The sequence below is a fragment of the Lathyrus oleraceus genome, chromosome 4, assembly GCF_024323335.1.
Source record: "Lathyrus oleraceus cultivar Zhongwan6 chromosome 4, CAAS_Psat_ZW6_1.0, whole genome shotgun sequence".
Lineage (NCBI taxonomy): Eukaryota > Viridiplantae > Streptophyta > Magnoliopsida > Fabales > Fabaceae > Lathyrus > Lathyrus oleraceus.
In genome coordinates, this window is record NC_066582.1 from 251,820,823 (window position 1) to 251,836,179 (window position 15,357).

General features: G+C 32.2%; 1 pseudogene; it reads left to right on the forward strand.

Annotated features, from left to right (window-relative positions):
• The first annotated feature begins 9,353 nt into the window (after window positions 1-9,353).
• On the forward strand, window positions 9,354-15,123 carry LOC127136925 (uncharacterized; annotated as a pseudogene).
• Window positions 15,124-15,357: the final 234 nt, after the last annotated feature.

Genomic DNA, 15,357 nt, shown 5'->3' on the forward strand with positions numbered 1-15,357 from the left:
AGTTGTTTCCACATTCACCTTGAATGCTCTGTTGCTTTCCTGTTCAGACTGCATAATTAGCTTCTGATCAGAATCATACAACTTCAAGAGATTGTCCTTCATAGTAACTGAGAAACGTTTCTCAATTAGCTGAGTTACACTCATCAGATTTCTTTTCATGCCAGGAATATACCAAACATCCTTGATTATAACAGTTTTTCCATTCTTCACTATGAAATTGACATTTCCCATTCATTTAGAATTCATGTACTTATTATCATTACACCTGATTTTTGTCATCTTTCTAGAGTCAAAATTAATCAGCCATTGTTTGTTTTCAGTTAGGTGATTTGGGCAGCCATTGTCCATATTATCGCATCTCGAAAAATACGATTCCTCGCGATGGTCGCAGAAAAAATTATGTTTGAACAGAGTCGCCACCGAACTTTATTTATCCCATTGAAGGAATAGGAAAATATCGATAAAACCTTTTAGAAAATGGAATAATGGTCGTCGCAACCATATTCGGGTTCGGGAGTCGATTACGCAAGGGGAAGGTATTAGCACCCCTCACGTCCGTTGTACTCAACAGGAACCTTTTAGTCTAATTTGCTATTTGAATGTTAGTTGAATGTTATTTTCTTTCTTCGATTAATTTAAAATATTGAAAAGAGATGGATGAGAACCTCGGAAGGGGGAAAAGGGAGGTTTTTTATTAGTGTGCTCGCGAAGATACAACAATCTTCTGCCTACGTATCCTTATGGTGCAATAAGGAAATCAGAGCATTCATAGTTCGGGCAACTACGATTTTTGTTGGTGTCTTTTAATGAACGACTGTGTAGATCGCGTTCTAAAGGCTAAACGCTGGCTTGTCTACTCTCGGCGGAGGCTTAAGCATTGGTTTGTTGTGCGCATTAGAAAGGATTAACAGTGTTCTTTTGAAAAGAAATTTTAAGTTGTTGGTCGCACGGGGGCGAGACATTAATTTGATTTGTTAAGGTGTTTTGAAGAACGACGAAAGATTGAGCAATATTGTGCACACCAATCGTCCAATTCTTTCGAGGAATAATAAGGCGAACGCCTTCTACTCCTTTTTCGTTCGATTATTTTGAAAGTTTGTTTGGGGATGTTGAATATGCACGGTAGTGAGGTGTACGCCTCCTACTTGCTTATTCAAAGAATAATGAGGCGTACGCCACTTATTCCTTTATCCAAGTTTATTTAAGATGTATTAATCGGAAGTCGATGACTCGTGCAATATGACGTACGCCAATTATTCAAACAATCGAGAGATGGTGAGGCGAACGCCTCCCATCTTTCATCATCCGAAGTTTAATTTAAGAAGAAATGTTTTTAAATGTTGTATTTGTTATAAAAGATGATTTGAATTTATTCGATTGTGGTTTTAATTTGATGACGAAAATTCGAGCAATGTGGCGTACGCCAATTATTCGAATGATCGAAAGATAGTGAGGCGAACGCCTCCCATCCTTATATTATCTGAAATTTGGAATTAAAAGGATGTGGAATTTGTAGTTGATTTAAAGGAAATGGTTTAAATAATGTATGATTAAGGTTTAATCGGGTGACAAGAACTCGAGCAATGTAGCGTACGCCAATTATTCAAGTGCTTGAGAAATAGTGAAGCGTACGCTCCCTATATCTTTTTCATCCCAAAAATTTATGTTTGAAAGAGAAAATTCTTTTGAAGTTAAATGGTTTGGAAAAATGGTTTGAATTCGTGTTTATGAATGAAATGAATTTTATTTAGTGTATTATTCATCTACTCGATTAATCAATAACCAAATAGGTCTCATTGTAAGAAAACCCAAGAGTAAGCTATGTGAGGTTGATGGCGATGCAAAAAAGCGATCGACTTACAAAGGTGTTTTTGAAAATGGGCTCGATATTTGGATCGAGAATTGTGGTTGGTGCTTTTTGAAATTGGTTTGAATCGATGAAGAATTGAAATTGAATTTGTTTATTATGAAAACATGGTGGAAAAGAAAATCCTTTAATTATTAACTCATCAAAATTTAGTTAAGTTGATTAATTGAATTAATTAAGATTAATTATCAAAATTATTTAATTATCTCAAATAATTAAGTTAATTAAGATTAATTAATTGAAATGAATTAATCAAACAAAAGTCCAATTAATTAATTTTTTAAGAAACAAATGAAAATAAGTGACAATGTTGATTTACAAAAACTGAATCGATGTGTTCAAACCGGTTTGTACATGACGACCATGAAATTAGAATGTCGTATGTAAAGATTGAAACTCGGTGAAAATATACATTTGATATATTGAAATTTGGGTGGTGTAGCAACATGAAATCGTTGAACCCAAGGGTTTAATCCAATTCAAAATGTAATGAAATACGATAGTAGCACCCAATTTATTTACAATATTGCTCTCAACATATTCCAAATCTCATCAAAAGATAATGTACATAAACAATTAGTAATTGAAAAACTAACAGAAGTATTTGTGGTTTCTAGTGATCACTTTTAGCCATAGGAATTACATATGTTTCAAAATTACCATGCATTTCAAGCCATTACTACACTGTAACTTACAAAGTAATATGTAACCTGTAACATTTTCTATGATAGACAAGAAAACCTCGTGTGATGCGTTCGGTTTAGGGTAGAAACAATATAATATGCATGATTTAAATTGCAATGTACATCACAGTCCAAAACCAAATAAAGTATGATCAAAGACTAACAGTAGTCACACACAAATATTCCCAAATGCAGAACACCACAAGGTTCACATGCCAAATAAAAATTGCAATGTAACAGAGAAGGAAACAATCAACAACATCGTCGGATCTGAACAAAATCATACAAACTCATACACTAAAACAACCATCAACATAATATAATTATGACAAGAAAATAGTTGTTGCAATGCCGTTGTATTGTTAATGTTCATGACAGGTTTGATGCTATACTTGTTTGGTATACCTGTGTATAGGAAATCAAAAGTGCAGCACCAATACGGCGTAACCGAAACCGACACACAAAGTTAACTACACATTCTACTTTGTGCAACAGAATTTTAAACCAAAATGCTTCCACAATGTGATGTCTACACCCAATCCAAATACCAGATTACAACAGCAGTGTTTCAATAATACATAAGCAGGAATTCGACAAAAAAACGCAACGAATTTAAGTCAAGAATATGCCATAACAGTGCACTCATCACAATAAACAAGTCTGGAGATAGTGTTACCGAAAAATGTAGATTTTCACTGCTACAGGTTACTGACGCGTTTCGCGGTGCTTCCGTTTTGCTATCAATGGGATTATCGCAATGAAGACGGGAACGTCATGTGGTTGTTGAACCTTTTTGGTGCTTCATCCTTCGTCTTCGCGACAAACACTTCAGTAGCCTATGAACCTCGTGGAGGAATTTCTCAAGCTCGCGACCTGCACGGAAATAGTCAATAATCCGACGAACTTCTCAATTTCGATTTCATCGAAGCGAAGTTTGAATTGAAGAATGGATTCACTTGTTATTAGGTGTACAGATCGATAAAGCTTTAAGTTTATGGAGGTTTAGTGGTTAGCGGTGTTGGATGAAGGTTGTGCGTTTTGAAGATGGGTGGTAGGTGATGCTGGAGAAGGACGGCGATATTGGAAGGTTGGTGGTAGATTAGATCGGTGGTGGGTGTTGGTGAAGTCGAAGATGGTGGAGACGGAGGAACGTTTGTGAGGCGGCGGCGAGTGGGTTTTGATGAGAGAGTGAAGAGAGATTTGTGAGGAATTGTGTTGTGAGGGAGAGCGAGTCTGAGAGAGAGCGATGAGAGAGTGGTTTTTTTCTCTGTGATTGTGAGGAATTGTCTTCTTTTAGTAATGATTGGGTGTGAGTGTAATGAGAGAGTGAGGAGGTGTGTGAGGTGGCCTTTTTCCGTTGGGAATCCAAAGCCACTCCCTTTCCGTTTTTTCTTTTTTTCATTTTCAAGAGGGCCTTGCTCCTTCCAGCTGTCACCATTTTCCCTTATTAATAAAATCTCATTTTTGTCCTTATCCCCTATCTTCCAATGACATGATGCCACATGTCGTATTGAGAGTATGGATAAGATCCTTTCAAATGCAAGCTTTCAAACGTGTATCTTTCACAAGTATACAACTTTATTTTTAATTCAAATTTTTTTAATGCTAATATTAACATTATTTGATTTTTATAATTGGTAGACATAAGCATGCATGAATAGCTTTTTATAGACCCTTGATTAATCTCGATTTAAAGGTCGAGATTAAATCAAAGAAACGCAAATGCCAACTAATTTTAAAGATGTCAAAATTACCTTTTCTAAATGATTTAATTGGTTTAAAAATTATTTAAATCAATTAAATCAAATAGAATTCACAATTTCTAAAGTGAGTGCGACAAAAATAAAATGAAGATATGGGAATTTCTATTTAAATTTTCTGAAGGTTTTGTCGAAAGAATAAAAATAAAACGACTGAATATGAATAAAAGTCGGGCAAAAGTTTGCTCGAAAAATTAAATCAGTCACATTAAAATGATCAGCACGAAATATACTTATTGAAAAAAAATACAGCGTTTCTTTTAATTTTGAAATAAATCTTCTCCTGTTAAAAGGCTCAAGCGGGTCGAAATGCAATCGAAACAGCCGCTGAAAAATACAACGAGCACACAGATTAAACTACGTGCATCGTAGATTAATAATACTGGTGTCTGCAATTTTACATTTGAAACTTTTTACCCGCTGATTTTGCATGTTCTTGAGAAACGATTTAACCAATTTGTCTGTATTCTTAATAAATTTACTCTGACTGATATTCTAGGTATTTATTCATGATGGAATGTATGTCATGCTTATGCATATGATACAAATAAAAATGAAATCAATTGTATGAAAATTTAAATATGCCCGGACAAAATTGGGGTATGACACATATACCATCAGTCTACCAAATATTCACCATCAGATTCATAAGCCATCAATAACACATATTCATCATCAGATTCTCCTCTGGTTATGTCTGCTTCTTCTAATTTCCTTTCCTTGTTTGACCAACAGTCAACAACAAAGTGACCAAACTTCTTACAACAATGACATTGAACCTTCTTCTTGTCAAACTTCTCCTTTTTCTTCTGATGTTTCTTCTCGTCAGAGTTGGAGACTTCTGACTTCTGATAACCACCACCATGTCTCTTCTTGGCCTCTGACCAAGACTGCTTCTGATTCTTCTTACCATAAGACGCCTTCAAAGCCTGCTATACCTCTCTTTCAGAGGTTCTCTCAATCAGACGCAACTCTTGTGCCACTAGATTTCTTTGTAGCTTTTCAATCCTCATGGTGCTCAGATCCTTAGAATGTTCAATTGCTACAACAATGTAATCAAACTAAGGAGTAAAAGATCTCAGTACCTTTTCAATGATTACTTATTCAGAGAGGGTCTCTCCACAAGATTTCATCTCATTTATGATCAGAATCACTCTAAAGATGTAATATGGTATCTTCTCATTGTTCTTTATCTTGAGATTCTCATACTGCTTACGTAGAGACTGAAGCTTCACCTTATTCACTGATGTATCACCACCGTAGTAACGTACCAGTATGTCCCACGTAGCCTTCATCATTGTCGAATAAGTGATCTTCTCAAACACATTCACACCCACACACTCATGAATGTATAACCGAGCTTTTTGATCCTTCATCATCAACTCTCTATATGTGTTCCTTTGTGCTTCAGTTGCATCTGTTGCAACAACTGCATAACCGTCATTGACAAGATAAAGAACATATTGAGCGCCAAACGACACACACATTTGAATAATCCCTCGATTCTAATTCTTTCCATCAAAGAATGGAAACTTCGTGTTCAAGCTACCGTTTCCACCGTTCATCTTCGATTTTGTGTAAGAACTCACTCATATCTCACCAAACACTTGTGTTTCCCAATCTCGCAGAATCAGAAAATATGATTTTGTTACGATTTCGATTGTAAATTCAACGCTAATTCAAGAAACAGAATCAATCACACACGTCTCACGTTCACTCGTGTTTCCCTTGGTGTTTCTCGTGGATCTGAACCGGAGCTCTAGATACCAATTGTTGATGCACAAGAGGAAGTAGGCGGAGATAATCAAGATGGAAGAGATCAAAGTTATAACTAACCTTTACTGAATTGAAATTCTTTTACAATGAAAGATCTCTAATAAGCTGAAAACTCAACTTCTACTTATACACACATTCAGAATTAAATAAAATTCAAATTAACTTCAAATTCAATTTAAATGAATATGAATTATATCTTACACTAATAAATCTCATAACTTATTACTTTATTTTTAAAATATAGTTTATCATTTTAATTCTCACTTTTTAAAATTCTTCTTTCTTTAACTTAATTTTCATTTTTTTTGGGTAAGAAGTATTTCATTCTGTCATACCCCAAAATTTGCCCTACTTTTTTTATTATTCAATTCTCCTAGCTTATGATTTTGTTCATTTGCATACTTTGTTTCTATTTGATCATGCATTCATCGACATTTGCATATGGTAACAAATTTATGTCAAATGTTCGATGATAATAGATTTAATTGGTTTAAGTGGATTTTCGAGATGAATATTATTTGGTAATTATTCGGGTTTATTTCCCGTATTACTTGTGGTGGGGATCATCTCTTTATTTGAGATTCATGGTTATTTCGGAGGTTTGCTTAGATTCAAAGAAAATGACAAAGTCTACTTTTAATATATAAAAGTTAATTACCACCATAATTACTTAATTACCCTAATTACAATCCATAATACATCTAATTTCATGTTCCTATAAGTAATTTCGTACTAAACTCTATTTAATACTCTAACTAAACTCTATTTAATACTCTAACTAACTCTACCATTTTACAATTTAATAAATTTGCCTCGACAACATAAAAATTGATTCAACTATATATTATATAAAATATAATTAAAAAATTGATTCAAATATATCAAAATACATTAAAAGAGAGTTTTTCATTGGGTAAGGTGATGTATGATATGAGTAATTTCCAATGGGTGAATTATTTTATGGATTTGGGATAAAAAGAGAATTTTGAAATCTTGAATTATGGTGTGGATTTGGAATAAGAGGTGGATTTCCAAAATATGAGGTGTTTTGTTGATTTGGGATACAAAGAGGACTTCCATCATTTTGCATAAAATTGGAGCATGTGTTATGTTGATTGAGGTGTACACAAAAAAATTAAAATAAAATAAAATAAATTGGTCAAATTTAGACTAGATGTGAGTGAAAAATGTGATAAAATAAATTACCTATTTATACTACTAAAAAATATTACCGTTATTTTATTGTTGTTGCAATCTTATCATTCCAAAATGAAATCAATATCCTGAAATCAAATTAGTTATTATTGTAGTTTTTTGCCAAATATTATCGTTGCTTGATTTTCTTTAAATGACAAAATGAATTTTTTTTAATAATAAATATTAACGTTATTTTATTGTTGTTGCAATCTTATCATTCCAAAATGAAATCAATATTCTGAAATCAAATTAATTATTATTGTAGTTTTTTTGTCAAATATTATCGTTACTTGATTTTCTTTAAATGACAAAATAAATTTTTTTAATAATAAATATACTGATTTTTTAAGTAGTCTTTCTGAGATGTCAAACCGAGAATATGAAAAGAGGGAGAAGTAATATGAAACGGTTTGATGAAAATTAGAGTTTTATTTAATTGAATAAATTGATATTATTATTATTATTAATATTGTTATTTATTAATATTTATTATCATCATTATTAATCCCATTTACCCACTTAATAACTCAAAATATTCCAAAACCACTATTCCAAAACCACTGACAATATTATACCATTTTAAATGTAATGGATACAAATATGCAACTTCCAATACACGTGTTTCAACCCTAAAAAATCAGTATATCCACACCTTTCACTTCAATATTTTTTGCTTATATTTGAAGCAAACTTTCCCAAAAGTAACCATCATTAATGCTCTACTTTAACATCACATCAAACCTATATCTATCATACTTTTCAATAAAGATAGAAACCAAATTTGAATAATATAATATTAATTTTTTTGAAATCTAACAAATTTATTTCATTCCCCTATAAGATTACTAAAATACAATTTTAAATTAATTCCAGGTACAATATTCTGTTTGGATTCATATATTTTTTTTAAAAAAAAATCATTATGTAATTGCAATTTTTATAAATTCATTCTGTACATTGACAATATTTTTTCTTAATACTGTTTTTTTCTTACATTGACAATATTTTTTCTTACCTATTTATACTACTAAAAAATATTACCGTTATTTTATTGTTGTTGCAATCTTATCATTCCAAAACGAAATCAATATCCTGAAATCAAATTAATTATTATTGTAGTTTTTTTGCCAAATATTATCGTTGCTTGATTTTCTTTAAATGACAAAATGAATTTTTTTAATAATAAATATTACCGTTATTTTATTGTTGTTGCAATCTTATCATTCCAAAATGAAATCAATATCCTGAAATCAAATTAATTATTATTGTATTTTTTTTGCCAAATATTATCGTTGTTTGATTTTCTTTAAATGACAAATTGAATTTTTTTAATAATAAATATGAACCACTTAAATTGTAGGAGCGTGTGTTTCTTTATGGACATTGCAAATGAGAGAACGTTGGAAAATCTCAAATATCCAAATGCTTCTGACACAACAACATCGGTAAATGTGTAGGAACTTGGGAAAACTATAGATAAACATGCTCTAATGAAATCCCTTTAGGTTTTACGGCTATATTAATACATAGGCTGATGAAAAACTTTTCATTTCCCTATATTACACATATCCACATGTTACGTAATTGCCAATTATTTTGGAGGGAACAGACGAATTTTCGTACCAAATATATATATATATATATATATATATATATATATATATATATATATATATATATATATATATATATATATATATATATATATATATATATATATATATATATATATATAATGCAAATGATCCATTCTTAACATGTACCTTATATATTATATATTAGCATTTCAAGTATTGTTCCAAATTCAAGAAATGAACTTATCATGTTGAATGAGCAAAAGCTGTAAGAAAACTTTATTCAAATAAAGCCATGACAATGTAAGTTATGTTTTTTATCAGGTGAACATTTGATATTTTTATTCACTATAAAATTATATATCTTTTGTTTTATTTATAATGATGAAGATATATAATATCTGTTATATATGTGTAATTTTTTCAGATGTATGATCAAGTATGATCATTTTGAATTATAGAGCCTGAGTGAGTACTATAATAGAAAATCTTCAAAATGGTAGATGAAAAATTACATTTTAAAACTATTTTGAGGAGGAAGAATGCTGCAAAAGCCAGAATTTATAGAAAGAGTGTTATTGATGACAAGAAATCTAAGAGGTTGAAAACTGCTCTAAAAGAAAACGGTACATTTGATAAAAGACGCGGCAATGACTCAACAACTTTGAGGATACCACTATCAGAACTTCCACCAAACATACTAAATGACGGTCGTGGTATAGCCAACGTTGAAGTAAGTCGTCAACTTCATTCGTCCTTAAAGACTAAGCCAAGTACCAATAATAATATCAGATCAAAAAGGATATCAAGCAGAAACATTACCAAATTAGGAGTTAACTTATCTAAGAGGTTTGACAATACATTTGCTGCAACAACATCAAACCAAGATCCAATACCAGAATTGCAACTCAATAAGCTTTTTGCATCTGATAATGGATACGATAATATGAATGATGAATCTGACGGTATATTCTTAATTATTTTTCATTTGAGTTAATTTGTTTATGATATGTCATAGAATATTACAATATTCTTAACACAATAAATGTTATGTCAAAAGGTTACAGTTCAGCAACAAATTCAAGTTTTGATGAAGATGAAATGTCTAATGGAACAAATGCTATGGAAACTTTTGAAATTACATCAGGTATTTTAAAATGATTTACTATAAATAATATTTTATTATTATGAAATACAACTCATTTAACATATGAATTAAATACTATTGATGATCAGGAGGGTATTATGATATAGGGGATCCTGTCATTGAATGTCAATATTGTGGTGCAAATATGTGGTATTCGGAAAGGAAAAACAAATGTCGTCATGCGTCCAATCCTAAATTTTCCATGTGTTGTGGATCAGGAAAAGTTCAGTTACCTTTGTTAAAACCCGCTCCTAAAGTTCTACAACATCTGTTGTTTGACAACGAATCATGTGAATCAAAAAAATTCCAACAACAAATTCGAATGTACAACATTATGTTTGCATTTACATCTCCCGGTGCGAAAGTGGACAATCGATTTAACAACGATAGATGCCCTCCCAATTTTCATATCCAAGGTCAATCATGTCACCGAATAGGAAGCATGTTACCGATGCCAGGTCAAAATCCACGATTTGCACAACTATATGTTTATGACACTGAGAATGAAATTAAAAACAGAATGCATGGATTCAGGTTAGATATCTATTATTTTCCAAACTTTAAATTTATTTATTTAAGAAACTTGCAATAAACTGTTTCAACTCTTTTCATTATAGGTCAAAAAGTGGAGTTGATGTTAATATTGTGAGAAAACTATCTGAAATGTTATATGAACATAATGTTCATGCACAATCATTTCGCATGGCAAGGGACAAACTTTGTGAAGAAGGTGTTTCTGATTTAAAACTTCGTTTAATATCTGAACGAAGAAATGATGGAAGGATATATAATCAACCAACTGTATCCGAAGTAGCTGCTTTAATTGTTGGAGATGTCGACACTGCAGAAAAAAGAGACATTATAGTGCAAAAACAATGTGGCGAACTTCAAAGGATAGATGAGTATCATACCAGTTATTTAGGATATCAGTACCCATTATTATTTCCATATGGTGAGGATGGATATAGACCTAATGTGAGGCACCGTGATAAAGGGACAAATGTTCGCCACTTCACAGACATAACACAGTCAGAACAGAACAATAAAGATATTCCTTGGGAAGAAGCAACAAAGCGAAATCGACTTACAATAAGAGAGTGGTTGGCCTTTAGAATTCAATCAAGATCTAATGAAGCACAAACATTTTTGCGATCAAGGAGACTTTATCAACAATTTTTGGTAGATGGTTTTACAATGATGGAATTAGAAAGACTTAGGTGGCTTCGAAAGAATCAGTCAAAACTGAGGGTTGGCAAGTATCACAATTTGAATGAATATAATTCAAATGGAGAAACGCACGGGTCAAACACAGGTAAGAGGGTTGTGCTACCTTCTTCATACGTTGGTAGTCGTAGATATATGGATCAACTATACTTTGACGGAATGGTAATATGCAGCTATGTCGGATTTCCAGATCTTTTCATTACATTCACATGTAACCCCAACTGGCCTGAAATTCAGCGTTTGCTTGGTTATGTTCATCTAAAAGCATCAGATCGTCCTGACATCATTTCAAGAGTCTTTAAAATGAAATTTGATGAGCTTTTGTCTGATCTCACAAAGAAAAGTCTATTGGGGAAAGTTCTTGCATGTGAGTAACTTATTCCATATTCAATTAATCGTATTGTTATTTTCAAATTTATCATTCGTGTGCTGACTATTGTATATATTTTATATATTTATTTTTATAGATATGTATATAATTGAGTTTCAAAAGAGAGGATTACCACATGCTCACATCTTAATTTTCCTCCATCCATCTAACAAATATCCAACTCCAAGTGATATTGATCGCATTATTTCAGCTGAAATACCTGACCAAGATACCAATGAAGAGTTGTATAATATGATTAAAACTCACATGATTCATGGCCCGTATGGATTTGCAAATCGATCTTCACCGTGCATGAAAGATGGAAAATGTTCTAAATATTTTCCAAAACAGTTTCAGCCCGAAACAATTGTTGATCAAGATGGGTTTCCGGTATATAGAAGAAGGGACAATGGACATACAGTTCTTAAGAATGGAATTCAAGTCGATAACCGGAATGTTGTTCCATACAATGCAAAGTTGTTGACAAAGTACCAAGCTCACATAAACATGGAATGGTGCAATCAAAGTACATCGATTAAGTACTTATTCAAGTACATCAACAAAGGTTACGACAGAATCACCGCTGCCATTGTACCGAATGATGATGGAACTTCCAACCAGCCGCAGAATATTGATGAGATCAAACAGTATATTGATTGTAGGTACGTTTCTAATATATCACTTGAAATATGATGTCATGCAATTCATCTATTTCAACTAAAAGTGTGCAATTTTTCTTTACATGCATGGTGTAGAAAATTTTATATGTACACTGTTTTGACTATATGTGTTATAATAAAATTTATATATTCTGTCTACAATAATCATTCTATTAATTTTAAATCCATTGCCTTTCATTATATTATTTGCAGGTACGTTTCTCCGAGTGAAGCATCTTGGAGGATATTCTCCTTTCCAATCCATGGTAGAAAACCAGCTGTTGAGAGACTGTACTTTCATTGTGAAGGTCAAAATTCGGTATATTACACTGATTTTGATCGTATCAATACAGTTCTGGAAAAACCAAGTGTAACTGAATCGATGTTTACATCATGGTTCGAATCAAATTGCAAGTATCCTGAAGCATAAAATTTAACTTACAGCAAATTTGTTTCAAAATTTGTTTATGTTAAGAAAAAAAGAGAATGGAAACCCCGTCAAAAAGGTTACACAATTGGTAGGCTTATATGGGTTCCTCCAACAACTGGCGAATTGTACTATCTTAGATTAATGCTCACACATGTCAAAGGCCCCCGCAGTTATAATGATATAAAAACAGTGAATAACGTAAAATATGATACTTTCCGGGATGCCTGTTTTGCTATGGGTTTTATCGGCGATGATAGAGAATTCATTGCAGCTATTAAAGAGGCAAATCATTGGGGTTCAGGTCAATATTTGAGATTACTATTTGTTCACATGTTATTATCAGGCAACATTAACAGGCCAAGACATGTATGGAGTAAAACATGTCATCTCTTAGCTGATGGAATACTATATGCTCAACAGCGAATTGCAAACAATAGAGGTATTATTTTTCCTATATTGTGAATTTTTATTATATTTATTTGTTTGATTCTTAAAAGTAAATTTTTTTTATAGTTTACACTTATAATTACTATTGTATAAAGGTTTGAGGTTGTCGGATGAAGAGATAATGAATTTAACATTAATTGAGATTGAACGAAATCTTCAAAGGAAGAGCCGAAGTCTAAAGGAATTTGCTGGAATGCCTTATCCAAGTGGATATGTGGTTGAGCAGTTGGGAAATAAGCTCATATACGAAGAGCGGAGTTACAATCCAGCCGAACAATTGCAAGAATACAATAGTTTGTTCTTAAATCTTACAGGTAAATATGTTAAATGTTTGTAAGTTTTGTCATAATTTTATAAAGTTAACTTTTAAAGTATGATTTTATCTTACAATTTTTTTAATGTATAATTAATTTATTCACTGCATGTTTGCTATGTATTTTTTTTTTAAATTAGATGAGCAAAGAGGTGTATTCAAGCGAATAATGGAAGCAGTAAACAATCAACAAGGAGGCGTATTTTTTTTGTATGGATACGGTGGCACAGGGAAAACCTACATGTGGAGAACTCTAGCTTCCTACATAAGATCAAAGAAACAAATTTGTTTAACTGTTGCTTCATCGGGCATAGCTTCACTACTACTTCCAGGAGGTCGAACGACTCATTCAATGTTCAAGATTCCAATACCTACAATGGAGTCTTCTACATGTAATATCGACAAAGGTAGTGATCGTGCAGAGCTACTAAAAATGGCAAAGTTGATAATTTGGGATGAAGCTCCAATGGCACACAGATTTTGTTTTGAAGCGTTTGATAAAACCCTTAAAGACATAATGGGGCGTTCCAATTGTTCTGACAAATTATTCGGAGGGAAAGTAATTGTATTTGGTGGAGATTTTCGGCAAATATTACCAGTTGTACCAAGGGGCAGCCGTTCAGATATAATACATTCTACAATAAATTCATCATACATCTGGGATCATTGTGTTGTGCTGAAGCTTACAAAGAACATGCGACTCCAACAAGCCGGCAATACTTCAAGTACATCTGAATTAGAATTGTTTTCTAATTGGATATTAAAAGTTGGCGATGGGAAATTGGAAGAACCTAACGATGGTTACACGGATATTCCTATTCCAAATGATTTCTTAATTTCTAACTATGATGATCCACTAGAAGCCATTGTTAGTGAAACATATCCGAATTTTCTTAACAATTACAAGAATCCAGAATTTTTGCAATCAAGAGCTATATTGGCAGGAACAATTGAAACGGTTGACATCATAAATCAATACGTTTTGGGATTCATACCAGGTATGCGTTATCCATTGTAAACATATTTATAGATACATTCATATATTTATATGTACTAACATATATTTATAATAATAAAATTTCAAAAATTTTCCCAAAGATGAAGAAAAGGAATATTTAAGTTCAGATTCTGTAGACACTTTTGACGGTGAAGGAAATGAAGCTTTTGATGTTTTGACCCCGGAATTTTTGAATACACTTACAACTTCCGGTCTACCTAACCACAAGATTAAATTGAAGATTGGGACCCCTATTATGTTGCTTCGAAACATTGATCAACCTGAAGGTCTCTGCAATGGAACAAGACTTATAGTTACAAGATTGGCAAACCACGTTATCGAGGCAAAGATTATATCTGGAAAGAATATTGGAGGGGTTATCTATATTCCAAGAATGGATATGACTCCAACACAATCTCCGTGGCCATTCAAAATGACTAGAAGGCAATTTCCCATAACTATATGTTATGCTATGACAATTAACAAATCTCAAGGTCAGTCATTGGATTATGTTGGACTGTATTTGCCTAGAAGTGTATTTAGTCATGGTCAACTATATGTTGCAATATCAAGGGTCAAAAGCAAAAAAGGGCTTAAGATATTAATCCATGACAAGGATAACCATCCATTGAATTCTACAACAAACGTCGTGTTCAAAGAAGTTTTTGAAAACTTATAGAACGTAAGTTTTTCATTAGTTATATTATATCAACAAATGTCGTTGTTTATTATTAGAATTTTATTGAATGAGTTGTATAAAATATACATTATGTTTTAACATTTGTTTATATGGATGTAATTGTTTTTTACAGGGTAATGAATCATCACTTCCTAAAAGGTTGCGGACAGGTTTTGTATAAACTCAGTTTTTTAAGGACCAAAGAATTGTACGAAGTTAAATCATTTTTGTTGC